Source organism: Phocoena sinus, chromosome 1 (assembly GCF_008692025.1).
Source record: "Phocoena sinus isolate mPhoSin1 chromosome 1, mPhoSin1.pri, whole genome shotgun sequence".
NCBI lineage: Eukaryota > Metazoa > Chordata > Mammalia > Artiodactyla > Phocoenidae > Phocoena > Phocoena sinus.
The window spans coordinates 153,912,745-153,935,541 of NC_045763.1; the positions used below are offsets into that span (position 1 = coordinate 153,912,745).

The window sequence follows — 22,797 nt, forward strand, 5'->3', positions numbered from 1 at the left end:
GCTTAACTGTATCTGAAGAGTTTTGCTTGTGGTGTGTGGTGAACTTATTTGCCTGAGTCTTGGTTCCATCACTTATGAGATGAGTGACCTTGGACAAGTCACTAAACCTCTCTGTGCCTCAATTTCTTTATTTATGACCTAGAGATTATAATTATACAACCTCCTATAGAGGCTGTGAGAATTACCTGAGTTCAGTATGCAGTGTTTAGAACAATGCCCAGCACCCAGTAAGCACCATGAGCATTAGCTATTATTAGATCTCAAAAAAAAAATCTCAGTAACTATGTAAAGATTTTTAAAAGCAGTCTTACTCCTTCCCCTTCCTGAGCAATTCAGTCCTGAAGCTGTTAGGTAAGGCAGAGCAAGGTAGGCATCCATGGAGACGAGCGATCTGGCATGTGGTGTCAGAGCCAGAGCGGAGTAGCGAGGCATCCACACAAGCAGGGGAAATGCTGATGTGGGGAGTCAGCGCCCAAGCAAAGTGAGAAGGGTATCCATGTGGGGATAGCCCAGAAAAGGTGTTGGAGTCCAGGGGGAGGGGTGTGAGGAAGACATTCATGATGTGAACCGTAAAAAGGTAGCATCCATCCTGGGCTGTCAGCCCAAACAGGTGAGTAGAGGTTCCCAGTAAAAGGGCAGCTTGTCATGGGAGTCAGAGCCTGGGCATGATGACCTGACCTCCACACACAAGTGTGGCCCAGAGAAGGTTATCAGAGCCTGAGCAAGATGAAGGGAGCATCAGTAAGGGGCAGGGCTGGGAACAGGAATGGGAAGGTGGTTACTTACAGGGGGCATTGATTAAATGAGAAAGTAATTTAATTATAGTGGGAGCCAGGTTTCTCTCTGTTAGAAAAAGAAGTTGCAAGTGTGGAAAGGGAGAAAAAGTAGAAACACCCCTGTGGTATTAGATTGGAATTGGAGGCATTGGTAAACACACATGTATATCCTAGCTCTGCCCCCTGAGAGGGACTGGGAAGAGTAACACCCCAGGAGCAATGAGCACCCCTGGCACCCAGAGCTCAGCTTCTGAGTAGCACTCTGCGCTGAAAGACACTAGGGCTCTGTGAACATATGGTTGCTTTCAAGGCTGGGGCAGAGAACATGCAAAAGGAGCCTAGGACACCTTGTGCCAAAGGCAAGGAAACGCTCAAAGTGTGATGGGGATGTGGCAAAAGGACACAGAGGCCAGCTTGAAGGAGCTTGTACCAGTCAACTCAGAGAAAATTTCAACATCAAAATTCATGTCAGCAACAGAATGTAACCCATTGAGTAAAAGACAAATCCATGAGTTAGCAGACGATGGCCTGTGGACCAAATCCAGCCCTCTGTTTCTGTATGGCCCACAGGCTCAGAATGATTTTTGCAGAGGAACGTTTGCAATCAACTTGATAATTGGGAACACGGACCTTGAACCCCAGTTAAGTCTAATCTTCCCTCCACCCCCAAAAGAATTCTATTCTCATTAGGATATCTGCACTACAAAAAAATTTGTACTCAATAATTATATTTTTAATTTCATCAGTGAAAATGTTCTGGAAAAATTTTTTTCCTCTCATTATGAAGTACCTACATAATATCCTCAACTTGGCTTCCTGGCCTGCAAATCTGAAAATACTTACTAGATAGTAATAACTCTGGCCCTTTACACAAAGAGTTTGTTGACTCCTGGTCTAAATTAATTAAATGTTTGTTGAAGAATGGGATTCAAAATGGGATTTTTTTTTTTACATCTTTATTGGAGTATAATTGCTTTACAATGGTGTGTTAGTTTCTGCTTTACAACAAAGTGAATCAGTTATACATATACATATGTTCCCATATCTCTTCCCTCTTGCGTCTCCCTCCCTCCCACCCTCCCTGTCCCACCCCTCCAGGCGGTCACAAAGCACCGAGCTGATCTCCCTGTGCTATGCGGCTGCTTCCCACTAGCTATCTACCTTACGTTTGGTAGTGTATATATATATGTCCATGCCTCTCTCTCGCTTTGTCACAGTTTACCCTTCCCCCTCCCCATATCCTCAAATCCATTCTCTAGTAGGTCTGTGTCTTTATTCCTGTCTTACCCCTAGGTTCTTCATGACATTTTTTTTTCTTAAATTCCATATATATGTGTTAGCATACAGTATTTGTCTTTCTCTTTCTGACTTACTTCACTCTGTATGACAGACTCTAGTTTCAAAGCACTACCTATAAAATACTTTTAAGTTACAAAGGAGAAAAGAAAAATGTCATAGTGGAGAAGCCCAGCAGACATCAACGTAAGTAATGAAAGCCTCTTCAGTAACGGGATAAACTGATGTCAAGCCTCACCTATTAGGGTGCAACGAAGAAAACAGGTCACTCCTGTGATATTCCTGCTGAAGGTGCATAACCTGAAAATAATCAGGAGGAAACAATGAGGGACATCTACAAAATAATTAGCCTATAATCTTCAAAAGAGTCAAAGTCATGCAAGTCAGGGAAAAACTGAGGAATTGGTTCAGATGGAAGAGACTAAAGAGAAGCAGCAACTAAATGCAACATGTGATTCCAAAATGGATACTTTTGGTATAAAGGAGATTCTTGGGACAAATAGCAAAACATTAACAATATCTAGGGATTAAAAGGTGGTACTACACCAATGTCAATTTTCTGATTTCCATGGTTGTGTTGTAGTTATACAATATGTAGGAGAATATCCCTTTTTTGTAGGAAACACACATTAAATTTTTCAGGGGTGCTGGGGCATCAGTTGGCAACTTACTCTCAGCAGTTCAGGGAAAAGAAGTTTTTATACCATACTTGCAACTTTTCTCTAAATTTGAGATTATTTTAAGAAAAAAAAAAAGTAAAGGCTTTGACAAAGTTAGAGAGTTCTATATTATTCTCACTACCCCAGACTCCCTCAGAGCTAGGGATGCACAGTTCTAGCCAATGAGACATAAGCAGAAGAGTGTAGGGAATTCATGGAGAAGCTTGTGTTTCCTTCACACAGACTCAACCCCTCCCTCCTTCCTCCTACCTGGAACATGGATGTGGTGCCCCAGTGCAGAGCATCCTGGGTTTTATAGCACTGTGGTGACAAGTGTGAAGAAGAAAGCTGATACCTTAAAGATGCCAGAGTACTCAAAAGATGCTGGGCTGCCCCAAAGCAGGACAAATGTTAATTACAGAGCGACGGGGAGTCATTTCAGGAGCCTCTGAGGGTGCCTGCAGAGTAGCTCAGAAGGACAGGAGGAAGGTGGCCCATCATCCCCTTGCATTGTGTGGCCTCTTCCAATTGCTATCATTCCTGCACCCACCCCTCTTGCAGGCTATGATAGAAACAAATCGTAAAACTAACTATAAATTTAAAAAACAGAGGAAGAGATGAAAATTAAAATAAAAAATTTAAAGCCAGGAACAGAAGTTGGAAAAGGATAAAACAGAATAAATAAATAAATAAATAAACCAAACCTTAAGAAATATTATTTTTAAAACTAGGTATTTAAGAATGTTTTAAATAAAAATTAAATATTTTACAAGGGGGCTTCCCTGGTGGCGCAGTGGTTGAGAGTCCGCCTGCCGATGCAGGGGACACGGGTTCGTGCCCCGGTCTGGGAGGATCCCACATGCCGCGGAGCGGCTGGGCCCGTGAGCCATGGCCGCTGAGCCTGCGCGTCCGGAGCCTGTCCTCCGCAGCGGGAGAGGCCGCAACAGTGAGAGGCCCGCGTAACGCATAAAAAAAAAAAAAAAAAAAAAAAAAAAAAAAAAAAAAAAAAAAAATATTTTACAAGGAAGCAAAGTAAAATTATGTACAAAAAGTAAACAACATGAAAAGTAAAGGCAAATAAAAAGCTAAGACCTTCAAAGGAGCAAAAACACAACAGGGAAAAGATAATAAAAGGATAAATTGTCCGTAGTAAAAAAAATCAAGAACAAAAAAGCTAGATATAGACAGGCAGGGAAAATACTTTCCCATCAAGAAGAAGACTAGAAAAGACAAAAACTGCTAAAGACCATTGAGTAGAGTCAAGGGTTAATGCCACCAAAAAGAGGAGGAAAAAGAAGAAAATATAAAAAGTAGAAAAGGGTCTGAGGAACAAGCAGCATCTTTCTGGCCTGCAAGGAGGAACTAACGCTTGTCCCAAGAAAGAACTTAGTATCTACTCTAGCTCAGGAAATGAAACGCATTTTAGGAAAGCCTTCTGGGAGGACAGCCTGGGGGAAGACACGCTCCTCTTGTTTCACCATCCTCCAGAAGGTTCCTGCCCCTGCCCTTGAGTGTCACTTGGAGATAGTGGTTTCCTATCAAGTAATCAGGAAATACTAGGCAAAGAGGTTCCAACCAGCCCGTTGGAGCCCTGAAAAGTTGCTGCGTTGTTGTTGGTTTCAGGTTTTAGCTCCTGTGTTTGATGCCTCCCTGGTTGTCCCCTGGCCTGGCTTTGGAGGGCAGGACTGAATGAGATGAAATCAGGGGTTGCTGGGGGAGCAGTCCTACAGAGAAGTATTTGATGAGAAGCAAATCTAGTTCTTGAAAGTTCCCTGGATGGGCTTTTGAAGGCAAGGAAAAGAGGTCCGTTCAAGTTGCCTCAAGAAACGTATGCAGGAACCCAGGAAGAGATTAATGGCCAGATCTCAGGAGAAACAGAAATTGGAGGGTGTCCATGCCCCTTTGCTCTGGTGGTCCACCATGAAAATGGCTGCTACAGACTGAATGTTTGTATCCCCACAAATGCATATGTTGAAATCCTGACTCTCAATGCGATGGTGTTAGGAGGTGGGGCCTGAGATAAGTAGGTCATGAGGGTGGAACGCTCATGAATGAGATTAGTGTCTTTTTGAAAGAGACCCCAGAGAACTCCCTCACCTCTTCTGCCTTGTGAAGACACAGTGAGAAGGTTGTTATCTCTGAACCAGGAAGTGGGCTCTCACTATACACCGTATCTGCCAGCACCCTGATCTTCGACTTCCCAGCCACCACAGCTGAGAAATAAAATCTGTTGTTATAAGCCACCCCAGGCTGTAATGTTCTGTTACAGCAGCCCGAGCAGACAAAGTCAGAGACTTTACAGTTACTCTCACTACTCAAGTTTGTGTTGTCTTTTCTTTCTCAACCAGCGAGCTTTATATAATGCGACATCACGTGGATTTTGTTACAGAGAGATATGGATATGTGTAATGAGATGCTAAAATACAATTCTTTCTCCCTCAGTCTTGACTGAGAGCCCAAAGGCTTTGCACAAAGCCATGGGTGCAAAATGACTCCACATTCCAGAGTGAGGTGCTAAACCATCTATACAGGATTTGCAAAGGAGATATCTTAAAACCCATTTTGCAATTCTAAGCAATTCTAATCAACAACCTTAAGGGTATTAAAGGGTTGTGACTGAAGTTGAAGGGGAGGTGATTTGATTTTTTTGGAGAAAGTTATAGAAGTGTTTTGGAGGTGGGGAAGAGAAGCTTGCCCTTCACATCAAACAAGGTGATTAGGGCTTAAGGGATCACTTGGAGAATATAATAGACATAATAGACTGGTGCTGGACCCATGCCTGTAAAGGTAATAAAGAGACTGTGGCTGGCTAGTGCCTTGGCATAGTGGAGTAGAGAGAGCTGTGTTGGGAAGTAGCTGTGCTCTCATGATAGTAGGACCAAAATGCTGATAGGAGCATTATGGATGCCGATCTGTGACTTATAAGGATGGTGATCTGTGACTTTATATACAGACCCTGCCCATGATGACTTCCCAGAGGAATTTTGGAGCCCCAACAAGAGTTATGTGTGGTGTGGACCAAAAGATACCCATGAGCTAAGGGAGGAATGGTAAATGGGCAGCCAGAGGAAAGGCATGGTCTGTATCAAGGAAGCTGCCATCAAAGGACCACAACAGGGGCATCACCAAGAAACATATGTTAGACCCAAGAGAAGAAAGTCAGCTTTAAACATCCACTAAGGCCAGAAAATATCAGCACTATAGTGAACAGTGCCAGTCAAGTAAGAACTTTCCTGCTCCCTGCATCTCCTCTCTCTCCTTGAGCAGCGGCCTTGGAGAACTACGCAGCCTAGTGAGGGAGGGGAAAATGAGGAGACGCACAAGGTGGGGACATAGAATATAAGCTGATCACCATCTCTTCTGCCCTCTGCAGCTTCTGGCCTGAAGCAGAGGAAGAAGAAGTTCTGAGAGAAAGAGAGAGAGAGTTTTATAAGAAATTTAGAGTTTTGATCAAGTAGAGAGGAAATAATTGATGTTTCAGGAGAGAGAGGGGAGAACTGCAGGACAAAATCTTTAGTAGACAGGGGGAGATGGGACCAGCCCAACATTTGGGGAGGGACCTGCCTCAATAGGAGTGGGGGCTATACATCCACTGCAGTTGGGAACTGGGGAGTGAATTTACTAGGGAAGTATAGCTGGATCTCCAGGCAGTACTGAACCTCATTAAAGCATGTTGGAGAAAGACAAAGACATACACAAGGGATGATTACACTGAAGGACCATAGAATCCCCACTTGGTTTGGAGGGACATGAAGACAGGAGGGGAATGAGGGTCATTAAATTTCAGGGCCAATGTAGCTAAGGTCCTGATGAGTGCGAGGAATTGTGAGACTGACTGTGCCGGCAGGCGGCCACCAGAGACAACCCCAAAATGGAAGACCCAAACCTATTACCATTGTTCACTCCCACCTCTCCACACTTTAAACACTTCTGAGGCAGCTGTCTCCTGTCTGACCTGCTGTCCTGGGCAATTTTGTACATCCTTCGACAAAAATTCTACCTCAATTCTTGGCCCTATAACCCTACTACTAAGATTTTTCTCCTCCAGTTTCAATCCTTATACTCTTTTTTCCTCACACTGCCACTTTTGGACCTGAGTACTTTGGATAAAGCTCAGCAATTTTTCAGAAGATCAGAGGCTGGGGCCAGATGTGTAGCCTCCCTTGACCCCAGTTGAGTAAAATGTTGTCTCTCTTATGCAAGAAGTTTTCCCACAAGAGAGTTTTGGGAGACAAGTAGCATCCCAACTCCTACAGGCAGGGTCCAGGAAGTAACAAGGAAAAGCATATAGCCACAGACACCTCCAGGATCCTCCAGCTAAAGTGGCAAAGGTCTGAGACCCAGATAATGCTGGGGAACTCCAGCCAGAGAGCTATCCTTAGAGCACACAGATCTTAAGGGAATTAAACTAGAAGTTATCAAGCTATCTCAACTACGTCAGTGGAAGCACATACAGTTAGGAGCTGCCTGGGTAAGATGGAACCCCCTGACCCACGTGTCAAACACTCAGAGTGGGTAGAACGACAACAAAAAACCCACATGGTGTTTGTCAACCTCTGTTCTCCCCCAAGCAGTTGTCTGTTCTGTCTCCGGAAGTCCGAACCTCCTTAAGGAGATGGAACCCACTCTAAACCTCTCCCCCGGTGATGTGGCCTTTGCTTCTAGTGGGAGTGGTTTTAACACCAATGCATTTATTCCCTGACTGTAAGTAACAGAGGGATCCCAGCAGTGGTGCCCTAAAGGCAGCCCACACTGGCCTGCAAGAACTGACTGTTCAATTTTCCAGAACTTTGTGAGCAGGTTGTTAAAGGCATTCTACATCATTTGAAATTAAGTTATAAAAACTGACAATTACATCATATTAAAAACAAAGGTGGGAATTCCCTGGCGGTCCAGTGGTTAGGACTCAGCTCTTTCATTGCCGGGGCCCAAGTTCGATCTCTGGTCAGGGAACACAGATTCCCCAAGCTGTGCGTCTCAGCCAAAAAAACCAAGAAACCAAAAAATGAAGACAAAACAAAACAAAAACAAAGGTAATAAATACTCAACACTCATCACTCACTAATTATCTTACTGCGTTTTATAATTACTTACGTTCTGGAGGTTACGTACATCTATTGTATCAGATGGTAGAAATATTATGAAATGGAGTGCCAGTGCACATCTCCTCCCAACTCCATGTTCAGGGACTTCACTTTTGGTAGCTCCAAATAGGCCATGGAAATCAGCAGGCACTACGAATCAGCCCCCCGCCCCGCCCTGCCCCAAGAATTGGCTGTTAAACATTTACCAGCACACCACTGGACTCCACGGACCTGAGGGAAGTCAGTTAGAACAACCCCAGCGTCAGCCCACCTCCGGAACCCAACGTTTCCTCTGCCTTTTTCGTACACCCTCCTCTGCTCAGGGACGGGGCAAAACTGTATTTACTTACTTAAAGGGCATCTGGGTCAGATGGTCTCCCTCAGACAGCAGTGCTGAGGAGCTGGCTGAAGAAATATTTTCCCAATTCTGCCTGGTTTCCATTTGAACAGGAAAAAAACTGGTTCTAAGGAATGCAGCCAGTAGGTAAGTAAATAGGGCAGCTGTGATGTGAGTTCCAGCTGAAATAAAGAAAACTTATGAGTCTGGTTTATATAAAAAGAAAGCTTATAGATTCAGATTTTCCTCCCTTCCTGCCTCTGGTATCTCTCCTACAACAGGGCACAGTCTGTGCTTGCATTGCCCTTTCCTTCCCCCAGGGATGTAATTGGCACCTGGTTGCTCCTTGGCTCTAGCACAGGATAAACTTGCTGTTTTCTGGACACTTGTTTTCAGTGGTGGAGCTATTCATTTCTCTTTTCATAGTAGACATTACTTAGACTCCACTGGACTATCTGAAGGGCCCATGTTCAAGGATCCACTATTCTGAGTTGGAATAATCCTCCGGCCTCAGTTCTGTTCAAAAACTCAGTCATTTCCCTTGAGAGCCAAGGACAGAAGGAGGAGATGGGGAACCCAGCAGGTTTAGGAATTCAGCTAGATTTCTGATCCTCCCTGAAAAGATGCAATTTCTTTCCTACCCCCAAACCTGGTAGTGAATTAGCCACACCAAAGATGCGTGCGTATATGCGCTCCGTATCAGTACAGGCAGACCTCGGTGATAGGGCAGGCTGGGTTCCAGCCACTGCAATAAAATGAATATCACAATGAAAGGAGTCACACAAGGTTTCTGGTTTCCCAGTGCATAGAAAAGTTATGCTTGCACTATATTGTAGTCTATTAAGTGTGCAATAGGTCTAAAAAAGTACATACCTCAATTAAAAAATACTTTATTGCTAACAAAATGCTACGCATCATCTGAGGCTTTAGTGAGGAGGAGTCACGTCAAAGACCACTGATCACACATCACCAGAACAAATATAATAATAATGAAAAAGTTTGAAATACTGAGAGAATTACCAGAATGTGACACAGAGACATGAAGTGAGCAAATGCTGTTGGAAAAATGGTGCTGATAGACTTGCTCAGTGCAGGGTTGCCTCAAACCTTCAATTTGTGAAAAATGCAGTATCTGCAAATGTAATAAAGTTAAGCACAATAAAATGAAGGATGCTTGTATATGGCAATAACACTGCAGAAATGGCGCTATTTACTAGTTTCTATTTGTTCATATGTATGTTCATATGTATGCCATCTGTTGTGAACCTGAATGTTTGCAGGTATACGTGTGTGTGTGTGTGTGTGTGGTGTGTGTGTGTGTGTGGTGTGTAGACAGGCATGTGTGAGTGCCATTTTGTAGATACCTGTGTGTTTGAACGTGCGTAAAATCACGTTTTCGTGTTCCTCTGTATTTTTGCACATGCAGATGTGATTCGTGTGAGCAGGAGTGAGACTTTCACAAACCTGGTTGAAATGCTTGGAGAATGTCATCATCTTCTAAAAAGAGAGGAATGAAACATTTTGACGAAAGGATTAAAACACCCAAACATTTCTTTTTTAAGACTCCCTATGTTTTCTCTATGTGTAATGGAAAAGTACCAGATACTTGCATTTTTCTGTCATGATAAGGATGGTTGATTTCATCTAGGGACAGGATTTCATCATTAAGTTTAAGCTAAAAATTCTTTAGAAGGAATGTTGTAAGAGGAGAGATGAGAGACCATGGCTCCCGAAGGGGCAAGTTTGGACATATCAAGCTTCCCTTCCCCTCTCTCCAGCTGCTGCTATCTGCCTCTGAAACATCGTGGCCCTCTTCCCACTGTTCAAAGGGAAAGGGCTGTTCTCTAGCTGTGGATCCCTTTAGCACACGGGCAAGGGGCCAGGGGCCATGCCCTTCTTCCTTCTAAGGACAAGGAGACACAAAGAAGACATGAGATTGGGTTGTAGCAGAATGAGCAGGGGAAAATGTCTCTACTTCTTTATGGGCCATGGGATACAATAAGGCCTTTCTGAAGTGTTTGTGAATTCTCTTCCAGGTGATTCTAAGAGGAGAGGACTCAGTTCTCTGAGGTGAATTAGAAGTAGGATCATGGAGGGGCATACAATCAGCAGGATGACCTCCGGAAGTTTTAATAATACAATAACTTATGTTTATTGGGTATTGTTATGGTGCCGTGAGGGCTTTGTGTGTGTCAACTCGTTTAATCTCTGCCACAACCGTTTAAAGATAATTATCACCCTTACTTAACATATGAGGAAAAAGAGACACAAAGAGGTAAAGACACTTGGCTAAGGTCATATAGCTAGTAAATGATGGATTCAGGATTCACACCAGGTGGTCTGGCTCCAGAGTCCACCCAGTCAACCATTAGACTGTCCTAGTCCTGACAACTCTGCTCTAGGGCTCTGCATCACTTCAGAGAAGTCAGTGCCTCTTCTTATTGCTGACACCTGGAGGGTTAGGGCTAAAACGGGTGTGCATCAAAGGCCCAACTACCAGGAATACTTTCAGATGCATGTGTTCATTCCATGAAAACTCAAAGCTGGAATAGAACCTCAGGAAGCCACCTGCCCTCACAAGTTCGGGGTTGGAAAATTTCTGGCAGGAAGAAAACTCACATATTTAGCACTGTGTGTGTAACAGCTGCTGTGCTCCTTGCTTGTTATAATCACCATGTCCTGACACACTGGTGTAACAAACCCTTTACCTTGTTGTTTCCCCTAGAGTTTTAAAGTGTTTCTTCAGTGAAAGCTTACCATACCCACAGACTTCTTCTACGGAAAATTGCCCTGCCCGAGGCCCCTGTAACTTTGTGATTCTGTCTTCTTAGATACAGCTGACTGGGGCAAAGGTGACCCAGTGGCAGCCAATTCACAGACTGGCCAGCCCTGGCTAGAAGATTAACCAGGACCCTCAGGTGGTTGCTTTCAGAAATCCAAGGTCGAAACCATTGGAAGGGGGAGGTAGTTAACAGTGGATGTTGAGGTGGAAAGATATAGAGAAGGGAAAGGCCATGAAAGTTGTGCGCAAGATGAGGTTATCAGGAAGCAAAACTGGGAGTGAACAGAGGCTATAAGGAAAAGGAGGCATGCACAGGGAGAGAGAAGTGGCTGAATCCCAACAGCCTTCTGGTTTCAGAGCAGCCACCAGCCTGCCTATGCCCTAAAGCAGCTTGAATGAGCTCCTTGCTATACGAAGACCTATTAGAATACCAAAGTTTTCAAATTATTTACATTTTTTATATTATTTTAGAATTAAAACAGAATCAAGGTTATCACATAATAAGTCTTTTGCTGATTTCTGTTCCAAAATGCCATTTTGGGTGGGGGGAAAAATTAGTAAAGGTGGGCAAATTTCACATAACACGAGATTTATCTTATCTGTGCTTGTAGTAACTACATCTCACATACGTTAATAGTTATAACAAATACAGACTACTGTAGTGCTTCACTTCCCTGTAAAATTGTTTTAGGTATTATAAACGTCTGGTGTGTCATTCACGTGAATATCATCTATTACAATTTGCAGTGTGTGGCAGTGGGAAATGGACGGGAACAACTGCGAGGTATTTTTACACATCTTTTCACAGAGAGTCAAACTGAGACTCAAAAGGTTAAGTGCCATGCAGCTAGCACATGTCAGAGGCAGGATATAAATTTAAATCTTGACTTCATAATGCAGCAGTTTGATAGACTAAAAATTCTGAAGATTTCTGCTACAAAACAACTAGACCCTATACAAAATATAATTGTTATTTCAGTGCCAGACTTGTAATAAATAATTCTACAAGGACGAAAAAAGGCCTTACAAACCATGAACTAAAACCAGTACTGTGAATGGTTAAGCGTAAGTAAAAGGTGAGGGTTGCCCAGAGGATAAATGCTGATATCAGGGCTGCTTTTAGGAGACTAAGCCTTGGGCCATCAGCGAAGTGGAGGAGCTGAACCCAAGACCCTGAGGTTTAGCCAAGGATCCACTAGGGTATAAAGCTTTCTGTGGTCCGTAGTGGTCCTAACTTCCATCAAAAGCAAATGCAAATTCTCACTGAGGAAAGAATCTTCATTTTAGTTCTCTAGGTTTTTCAGAAATAAAAATCAAATATGACGTCGCCATCGAAGATCAGTAAACACACAAGAAATAAACCACCACAACAAATGTGGCCCCCTGCTTCCCAACAAGAGCTTCAGGTATTGAAATTATCAGACACAGAATATGAAGTCATGATATAGGAAATGTTTAAAAGTTTTTGAAGTGGAATGACAGATATGAAATAGACATTACCAGAAATGACAGGCATACATATTTGAGGGAGTTCCAGGGGCCTAAACCCTTAGCAGCTCTCCTTCATGAAAAGCCCCGAAGAAGTGAAAGCATCACTGCTGTTCCCTAGTGGCGGCCTGTGGCTGAGAGGGAGCTGGAGCTGAGCAGAGTTGGAAGCAGTCATGGAACTCACTGTGAAGGCCCCTCAACCCCTTCTAGACCTTTCATGCTACCTCTGAAGCCACAGCTTGGTAAACACTATACATTTAAATACTATCTTACTGGAGTGAACATAACCTGCAGGGATAGCAGTAATCAACTCTGTTCTCTCTAGGCCTGGGGAGGGGGTGCTTAGGGGGAGCTGGATTTTGCCTTCTATTTTTCCAAGGTCAGAAATTACTTTGTAGTTCACTTGGCTCAATTTCCCTTTGGATCAGCACTAAAACAGCTTTTAACTAAAAGTTTTCTCCCCATTGAAGTGCACCAAAGTCAGCTAAGACTTCTGGCCTTAGATCATAATTCCCTTCCTTTTCCTCCCCTGAGAAGCAGCCTTGAAGGGTCACTGATTTGCTTAACATTTGTTGGTGCAGATATGAAAGGCAGCTGCTTCTCCTCAGCTAACATTTGAATCAATGTATGCTGTTTCCTTCTAGGGCCTGGTATTTCTTGAAGGTCTTCTCTGGCCTTCCTCCACAAAGAGGCAAGATCCTCCTCTCAACAGGAAATGGGAGGAAACACAGGAGCAAAAAGGGGTCAAAATGTTGAAGTTGCAAAGAGGAGAAGGGAGATAGCTGGCCAGGGGACACAAGAAGTCAGTGGAACGACTGCTCGTCCCTCCCAGGATCTGCATCAAAGCTTCCCTGGCTTAGGGCTGGTCTATACCTCTGCTCTGCCCCACCTTAGCACCCCCGGGTCCTCTTCTTCTTCTCCTGGACCCCTGGATGAGAAAAGACTTTCCTTTTGTAACCTAGACCTTGCTGCACCATCCCTCCTTCATATTTAATCAAGGTCTCTCAGGCTTGGGTCCCTGGAAGCCCTACCCTCACTCCTAAGTGTTATAACAAATAAACCCTTTGTTCAGATTGTCCGTATCCCTTCCTGATTGCCAACAAGATGCAAATACATTCGAATCTCCTCCCCAGGTATGCTTCTCTAAGGTAACAAAGTACCCAGTTAATCCAGCCCTGAGGGTCAGGAGCAATAGAACAAGAATGCCCAGTCCCTGAACCCGAAAGAGGGAACAATCAGCTTCTGCAAAGTTCACTGTCCTTGGTGTTCATCAGAAACACCCAGAGAGACTGATAAAATTACAAATTCCTGGGCCCCAACACAGGACCACTGAGTTAGAAGCTCCTGAGATAGAGACCCCTGTGACTGCACCAATAGCTCTTCAGGTAATCCAGATGCACACAAAAGTTTGGGGATTACTGGTTTAAGGGTATCAGTTCTACGGAATCTGGAATGAGAGATACTCCAAAGAGACCCTGAGATATCATAACTTAGAATCCTGTAACAATAGTAATAGAGGTGGGGGTAGTAATGATTGCTAGCACTTATAGCTACTCTCCATGCGGCAGGTACCATTTCTAAGTGCTTTACATGTTATTTCCTTCTCACAGTAACCCTCTGAAGGAGGCACTACTATTATCTCCATTTTATAGATTAGGAAACTGACACATAGAGGGGGCTGTCCTAAGATCACATAGCTAGTAAGTAGGAAAACTTAAATTTTATCTCAGACAGTCTTACTCCAAAGTCTCTGCTCTGAGCCACTATACCATACAGTTGCCCTACTCTAACTGTCCCCCTATTGTCCCACCTATTAAACACCTATTGTTTAATAGGTGGGGGGGGTGTTGAAAGGGGAGAAGGAGTCTAGAGAAGAGCTGGGAGGAAGGTGGAAAGACCATTGAGCTCCATCTTCCCCACCTGTCACCAATCCCTGCCACACTAATAAGAGGAGGACAACAAAGGGGTCAGAGAGGGAGTGCTGAGACAGAACGGCCTCCCCATTCAGTCTGACCACTCTGGTAATAACTTCCTGCTGGCCCATCCATGCGTCTGAGGAATGGCCAAGTCTGCTCCCTTTGTCTGCCATGTCCTTTCTCTGCATCAACACCTGCCAAGATTCTCCTGATCCTTCAAGGCTCTCTGGAAAAGCATTAGTAACTCTCCACCCTGACAGGGCTTATGATGACATCCTCTTTTGCAATGATATATGTTCATCTCTTTCTTCAGCCATGTATTCCTTAAAAGCAGGGACTCCACAGTCCTGTTTATCAATGTAGTCCCTATGCTTGGCACCTAAGGACTCTCAATAAGTGTTGTTGAAAAAAAATGAATGAGGGACCTACTGTGTGCAGGCACCACTAGACCCTGTGGATCATTGAGGACCGTGCATTGCCCCTAATTGCATGGAATATATAACCCTGTTAAGAGGAGCAGATGTGTCCCCAAGCATCACTGGCCTGCTGTGTCACTGTGAGTCAGCCACTGCCCAGTAGAAATTCTTTCCTGGTAGAAAAAATTTATAAAACCTTTGGGGATATTTTCCACAATTCTTTTACCTCCTGTCTGTTTCCATGTAGAGACATCTTTAAATAGAAAGACCCGTGTACTTGTGTACTTGTGGTTTGGAGGATGGGAGGAGGCCAGAGAAGGGGAGCCGAAAAGGCCACTTTCCGACTGTACTGGGGGAGGGTAGGTGGTGGCACAGTGAGGAGGAGAGGGAAACTGACCGAGGCCCCAGGTTGCTGGTGAAGAAATGAGGGAATTCTCAGGGAGCCAGCCTGGGCAGAGGCAATGCTCTAAGGGGTGATTTTTACGTCTGGGTGCCAGTCCAGGGCTGTCCTGCACAGTCTTGCTATTTTAGGTGGGGTGTAAGGGGCTACCTTCCTATTGCTCCCTGCTCAGAGCCCAGAAACCCTGGGGCCAGATTGGATCCTCCGCAGGCTGCCACGCAACATTGGTTTGGGACTTGCACACTAACTGGCTCCACGCTGCGGTTCCAGGACTTAATTGTGAGCCCATCACGACCCCTTCTGTCCTCAGATAGGAATGTGCACAGACTCATAGCAGAAACCGGGGCTGCACAAGTATAGGAGGCTGGAGGGGGTGGGGGGTGGGAGATCTTGGCTGTTAAACTTTGCCTGAATGGATGCACGGTCATCTTCTGAAGGATGAGAGGAAGCAACAAGGTCAGGAGGCCCAGCCAGGGACACAGAGGTCAGGAAGGAGGCAGCGGCATCCCATGAATTTCCCCAGTGGAAAACCAGGTGTCAGAGCACAGGGTGGAAAGTTAATGCATCTCCCAGACATGGGCTATTTTCTTTTTCTTCTGATCTCAGACGCTTCCAAATGCTTGTCCAGGCCTGGCCAGTCCCTCAGCAGAGCCTGGATGGATGAGGTTAGGGACGGGAGGTCAGCACTGCCGACAGGACTCAGGAGCCCCAAATTTGTCTTCTTTCCAGAATGAGTCAGTCCAGGCTGCCCGAGCAGGCTACTTGCCTGGTCCCCACTCCTTCGGGGGCCCCAACACAGTCTGGTGTTCCAGTCCTGGACCTGGGCAAGAGGAATTAAAGGTGTTGGAGCCCTGGATTTGTGCATCAAGCCCTTCCTTGCCTGTTCATCCACCTCTGACCTCAGGCCCCAGTTCTGACAACCAGCTTTCTTCCTCGCTGTTGAGGGCCAGTTCCTCACATCCTGAAGATCTCAGCCTCTCCACCAGAATTATAGTAAAGACTCAGTCTGGTAAACCCCTGCCTCTGGGGGCTGCCAGCTACCCAACCCTCCTGCTCTTGCCCAGGGACAGCAGATCCTCACTAGGCACCCATGGTAGCCACTGTTAATCAATCACATCACTCTTTCCTACTTTTTCTGCTGAGTTCAGACTTAAATCCCCCCCCTTGACTCAGAACTCCAAACAGTCACTACCAATTCATCAGACCTGGCATGGGAGTTCCCATTCCCTCCTAATCTCAGAGGGATACTGACATTATTCTACCTATTTTAGGAAGAGGAGAATTTGGTAGAGAAAGAAGATACAAGAATCTTATCTGGTTCTTAATCCAAAGTGGGAAATAATCCTCTAATCAGGCTGAGCAAAGTCCCAGAATGTAACCAGGACCACTAGCTTTATTCAATGTCTCCCTCATTAAAAAAACAAAGTGCGCGATCTCCATTTACCCCAGGGGAAGTCCTAGCTTTCACTCAGCAATAAACTCTCATTTCACACCTCTTTCATGCTGTTTGCTGCCAAATACATACAGAGATGTCTATGTATATGACACTGTCCTTGCCCTAACCGTACTCAAAGTCCGCTTCCTCAGTATCCCCTGAGTGTGTCTTTGGGAGTCCTAAGCCCTGACTTACAGTGTCGCTCTAAGGCATTGATTTCCTAAACCTTGTGCTTCAGAATCACCTGCAAGTTTGTTAAAAATACAGATGTCTGGGCCCTACCTTATTCTCACTAAGAATCTCCTGGACTGGGGCCCGAGACTCTGGTCCTATACCAGTATTCTTAAAGGGTAGTCACAGACCAGTGGCATCATGAACACCTGAGAACTTCTGAGAAATGCAAATTCTCCCTCTGTACCACAGACTCTGGAGATGGGGCCCAGCAATCTGTGTTTTAACAGCCCTTCAGGTGATTCTGGTGCACACAAAATTCTAAGAACCACTGCCCTAGGTGATTCTGAGATAGATTCAAGTTTGAGAGCCATTGATCCGAGGGGCCTTCCAGAATTCTGATTTCAGCCACTGTTCCTTTGGGCACTTCCAGTGCAGCCCAAGAGGTAGCGAGAAAACACTGGAACATCTTTAGTCTTCTCTAGGGGACCAGCACATTGCAAGGGAAAGGCTGGAAGGGACAACTTCTCCAGGCTATTGCTATACCTGGCATTAGTTTCTGCTGGCTGCTAGACCACTAGCCAGCCAAAGGCCCTTCTGAAAGGTTCTATTCAAAATTGTTAAATGAGCAAACACCATCATTTTTTCCTTTCCTCTGCACCTGGAGCTGTGACCAGAAGTGTTGGCAGCTGCATCTGTGGCCCCAGAAGATGGTCAGAGCAAGAGAAGATCAGTCCTCACCTGCTGGGGAGCTGGATCCCTGGGAAGGAGCTGGCCAGTGGGTTAGAAAGAGAGAATGCCTGCTGGAAAATTGGGCCAATTCCTTGGAGTGGGAAAACCAACCCTTGTCTATATCCCTAGCACAGTGCTTACATTTGAAAGGTACCTGAACAGTGAGCTGTGCTGAATGCTTACCAGATGGTCTCTGGGGATCTCTCAGTCTGAGGGGGACACATGGACAGGCCAAGCACCCATAGACAATCCAACAGCAACATTATAGCCAAGATAGGAACCTATGCCATAGCCCAGTCAGGGGTCAGGGCACTTTGGGGTGGGAGCTGTGGACGTTTATAGTTGCAGACAGAGCAGAGATTTGAATCTGTCCTGTCCTCCACAGCCCATATCACATGACCAATGCAGGACTCTGTGCTGAGCTGGCCACTGAGCAGAGGGAATTACACAGCTGTGCATCCTCTCTCAGGGGTCTACACTCATTTCCACAAGGCAGTGTAAGTCCTGGGTTCTGAGTTCAACTACAGTTTATTTTTTAACTTCCTATCCTTTGATTCACTTGGGGACCAGGAATAAACCCTCCGGTGTTTTATAAAATCATATGGCTTTAACTTGTTGAATTTGAGCCCCAGAAGGGGTCACCATGCACTTCCTCTCCACTCGTATCCCAGAAGACCCTTCTTACTAGCAGTGGGATCGAGTAACTTCCATGCCCTTTCCCAGCCTCAATCTTTTTATCTGCAAAATAAGGATGACATTGTCAACCTCACAATACCCCTACACCACGTTACAGGCATTTAACAAATTCTAATTTCCTACTTATTTTCTCATTTAGGCTGAAGAAGCCAGTGCCCAAGTCCACAAAGTGGTAGAAGTGGGGCCTGAGTCCAGTTTCTCTATCTCTCCATCCAGAATTCCATTGCAATGGGTTGAATTGTGTCCCCCAAGAGGATATGTGGAAGTCCTAATCCCTGGTACCTGAGAATATGACCTTATTTGGAAATAGGGTCTTTGCAGATGTAGTCAAGTTAAGATGAAGTCATATTGGACTAGAGTTGGCCCTAAATCCAATGACCTATATCTTGATAAGAGAAAGGAGACTGAAATTTGGACACAGAGACACACAAAGAAAAAGATGGTGTAAAGATGAAGGCAGAGATGGGAGTGACACAGCTGCAAAGCCAAAGAAATCCAAGGTCTACGGGGAGCCAGGAGAAGGTAGGATGAGGCAAGGAAAGGCTCTTCCTTGGAGCCTTCAGAGGGAGTGTGGCCCTGCCAATACCTTGATTTCACACTTCTAGGCTCTAGAACTGTGGAAGAATAAATTTCTGTTGTTTTAAGCCACCCAGATTTTGGTAATTTGTTCTGGCAGCCTTAGGAAACTAATACCTCCATCCTCCCCACAAACCCGAAGCATGGCTGCTGACCTTTCCTTGGCTGGCCCAGTTCCCATCAGTAGCCTCTGCTCTCCTGCTGATCTCCACCCTTATCTGACCCTCCATAAAATAAAATAATATTTTACATGTGAATCATGCTTTATAGCTTACTGGGTATCAACAATACACAAGTTTTTCACTCAACCCTCACAGCCACCCTGAGAGCTTTAAGGTTTGCTGACCCCCATTTTACAGATGTGGAAACTGAGGACCAGAGAGAGTAAGTTGACTATACTATGATCTCATGACAAATAAGTGGAAGAGCCGAGGATGAGCCCAGATACTCTGACTCGTAAGCCAGGATTGTTCTTCTTTAAGCTTTTTTGTTGTGAAATATAACAATACACATACATAAAGATGCACAAAACAGGGGACTTCCCTGGTGTTCCAGCGGTTAAAAATCTGCCTTCCAATGCAAGGGACGTGGGTTCTATCCCACATGCCGTGGGGCAACTAAGTCTGCATGCTCTAAATCCCGCACGCCACAACTAGAGAGCCCACACGCTGCAACTAGTGAGCCCGCGCGCTCTAGAGCCCTCATGCCACAACTGGAGAGAAGCCTGAGTGCTGCAACGAAAGATCCCGCATGCCGCAACTAAGACCTGACTCAGCCAAATAAATATTTTCTTTTAAAAGATGTACAAAACACAAATGTATAGCTCAAGGTCAGCAACACCCACATAACCACTCACTAGGTCAAGGAATAGAACGTTGCCAGCTCCCAGGCACCCTCTGCCAATCACTCCTCCTTCCTTCTGCCCAAGGTAGTCACTGCCAGGCCATTCCTCTCTGATCCATTCTGACCTTTGCATCATTAGGAATCAACAGAGACCACAGGAAGAGACAGAAACCTGTCAACTTTTTCCCCTAAGGCCTTTCCCCTGAAGCTAGGACACTCTAGGGCTCTTCCCCACCCTACTCTTCAGGAGAAAAATAAAAACAGAACTCCCAACTGGTCTTGACATTTCAGAACCATAAAATCTGGGAGTGGCTGCCACTTTTTGAAGCGGTCAAACCACAGACTTTTAACAAGAAGAGAGGGAGGGGGGAAAGCAGAAGGATAGGCCCAAAGGCAACAATCATGGACGAGTTAAAGAAACAAAGCAAAAATTACAAAGTCCCCCAGGACCCCCTGGCTGCCACTTCTTCCTCCCCATCCCATCAGAGATGCCTCTGCTGTATTTGCAGGGGTCAGCTAGACCCACAGGATTTCAGCCTAATCTCATCCGGAGGCAGGGGTGAACCACATGGATTCTTGGATCTTTCCTGCCTGAGTTTGCGACACCTCTCTTCTCCAGAAGTCTGTGCTCCTTACTCTTGGTATCATGGGCAGGGCAGAGTAAGAGAATGGGGGCTGGGCAGAAAGCTCCTGCCGGGAATCTGTGCTGTCTTTCCCTTGCCTGAGTGCCGGAAAGTCACTTAACTCCTCCGGGCTGCAGACCCAGCCCTCTGAGGTGAGGGTACTGGTCAAGTCCCTCTGAGGTGCTGGTGAGTAAACACTGATGCAGACATGCAATGCTCAGGCGGGATCCCAGATGAGACAGGCGGGATCCCAGATGAGAAGAGACAAGCAGATGGATCCTCTGCCCGGGGCGAGCCTCTGGGTCACACATCCGCCCTGGGTTGCCCCAGGGGGAGGTCCATGGTAACTATTTCTGCAGATGGGCCAAAGGCAGGAAAACCAGGGGCTCTGGAGGGACAATGGGAGTTCAGGGGAAGTGACAGCCCAGCCAGCTGTCAGTTACACTCAGCGCCACTCTCCACCTGCTGTCAGGCTGCTGTTGCAGAGCTGAGGTCCGGGAGAAGGCAGGACAGCGCAGAGGTTGGGAGAGCAGAGTGGGAGGTCTCTCCCTGCTCAGTTCTCCTGTCTCTTCTCCTTGGGCTAGGGCAGGGCAGGTCCCTGAGCCCAAGGGGAAATTCACACTATTGGTTTTTTTTTTTCCTGGGGAAAATCCATGGCCTGAGTTCCTGAAATCTGTTGGAAGAAGACTGGCTCTATGGTCTAAAATTGGAAGCCGTGGATTTCGTTTAGATTCTATTATTTATAGAGAGCTTGTGCAAGTCACTTGAACTCTCTGAGCCTCAGTTTCTGCATCTGATAATAATACTATTTTAAAATTTATCGAGCACTTATTATGTGTAGGTAATGAACGACCTAGATGCTTAATATACATTCTCTCTAATATCTGCCCTGTCTACTTCACAGGGGTGCTGTGAGGATCAAATAAAAAATATATTTCCAAAAAAAAAAATATATATATATATATATATATTTCCTCAAAAAGTTAAACATAGAATTATGTTTAACCATATTAGTCACGATTCCACTACTAGGTATATTCCCCAAAGAATTGAAAACAGGTACTCAAACAAATACTTGTTCACAAATATTCATAGCAACACTATTCACAATAGCCAAAAGGCTGTAACAACCCCAACGTTTATCAATGGATAAACAAATTGTGGTAAATACATACAACAGATTATTATTCGGCCATAAAAAGGAATGGAGTCCCGATACATGCTACACTTTGGATGAAACTTGAAGACATTATGCTAAGTTAAAGACGTCAAAGAATCACACATTGTATGATTTCATTTGTATGAAAAATTCAGAATAGGCAAATCCATAGAGACAGAAACTAGATTAGTGGTTGCCAGGGACTGAGTGGGAAGGAAGAATGGGGAGTGATTGCTTACTGGGTGAGGGGCATTCTTCAGGGGTGACAAAAATCTTTTGAAACCAGAGTGGTGGTGTCTGCTTAACGCTGTGAATGCACTAAATGACACCGCATCGCGCATTCAAATGGAGAATCGTATTTTTATCTCAATAAAATATGTACGTATATGTGGAAGCGTGCAATGTGTGAAGGCTTTGGCGCATATGACCGCTGGCTTGCTTACTCCTCTGCAATGAGAAGAGATGAGGGCAGCTTGCCTTGACTCTCCTCTAAAGCACATTGCAACCATGTTCCCCTACGTGTGGTTCAATTCAGCCTCCCGGGTCAGTGCTGCTGCCAGACTGTGCGGGCATACGTTACCACGCGTACACTGATGTGCCCACAGGCGGTGGTGCTCTGCAGAGAACACAGTTCCCACGTGGAGCACCCATCCCTCTGCAGTGAGCAAATATGTCCTAATTTACGCATCTCGGGTAGTAGGGAATTATCAGCAAATCCAATGAGTTCCTATTCTCACTGAGTCTCTTCACACATAGCAGTGCCCACAGAAGGCTCACAGAAATGCAGGGCAGGCTCCAGAGACAATAGCAAGTGGGAGGCTGCGGGCACTTGCAGGCAAATGCGAAGGCAGGATTTGCTTTTAGCTAGTGAATGACACACACACTCCCCTGGCACCTCCCGCACTGATCTCCAAGCACTTAAAGGGTACTGCTTTCCTCGGGGAGGGTCCCTGGAGAGGCAGGGGCCAGGAGGGACCCAAAGCCTGTAGGGCTGGATGTGTACCATGGGGAAGGAGTACGGCCAAATTGTTGCTGCTCTGGGCACTCCGGGTTGGTACCCAGGCTTCTTCTGCTGTTAGGGCCATTAGGCCTGGGTTTATTACTTTGCATGAAGATCCCAGTAGGGCTGGGTGGACAGGACAGTGTGTGTGAGGTGAGGAGAGAACAATCTTGGGTGCTGTAAGCTCACCAGGAAGACTGCTTTCTTCGACTGCCAAGCAAGAGGGGTCCCAGCTCTCCTCCATCCGTCGCCTGCTCTAAGCCCCAGAGGATGCTGGGTTCTAGTAGGCGCCTGGTCACCAACCTCTAGAGGAGCTGCCTTGCTGCCCCTGAGGCCACATCCCTAATGACCCCGGATGAATGGGGCCAGGTGACCTCTCTGAATCCCAGAGCTTAAAGTGGAAGTGAG

General features: G+C 45.5%; 1 long non-coding RNA gene across 4 annotated transcripts in view; it reads right to left on the minus strand.

Annotated features, from left to right (window-relative positions):
• The window catches only part of LOC116752893, a 90,978-nt gene that overhangs the window by 41,683 nt on the left and 26,498 nt on the right, over positions 1 to 22,797 (minus strand). For all 4 annotated transcript variants that reach the window (XR_004349638.1, XR_004349640.1, XR_004349639.1 and 1 more), the window contains 2 exons: positions 8,166 to 8,334; positions 2,311 to 2,372 (listed from right to left, as the gene is read on the minus strand). This is a non-coding gene — a long non-coding RNA (uncharacterized LOC116752893). The remainder of the gene's footprint in view (positions 1 to 2,310; positions 2,373 to 8,165; positions 8,335 to 22,797) is intronic.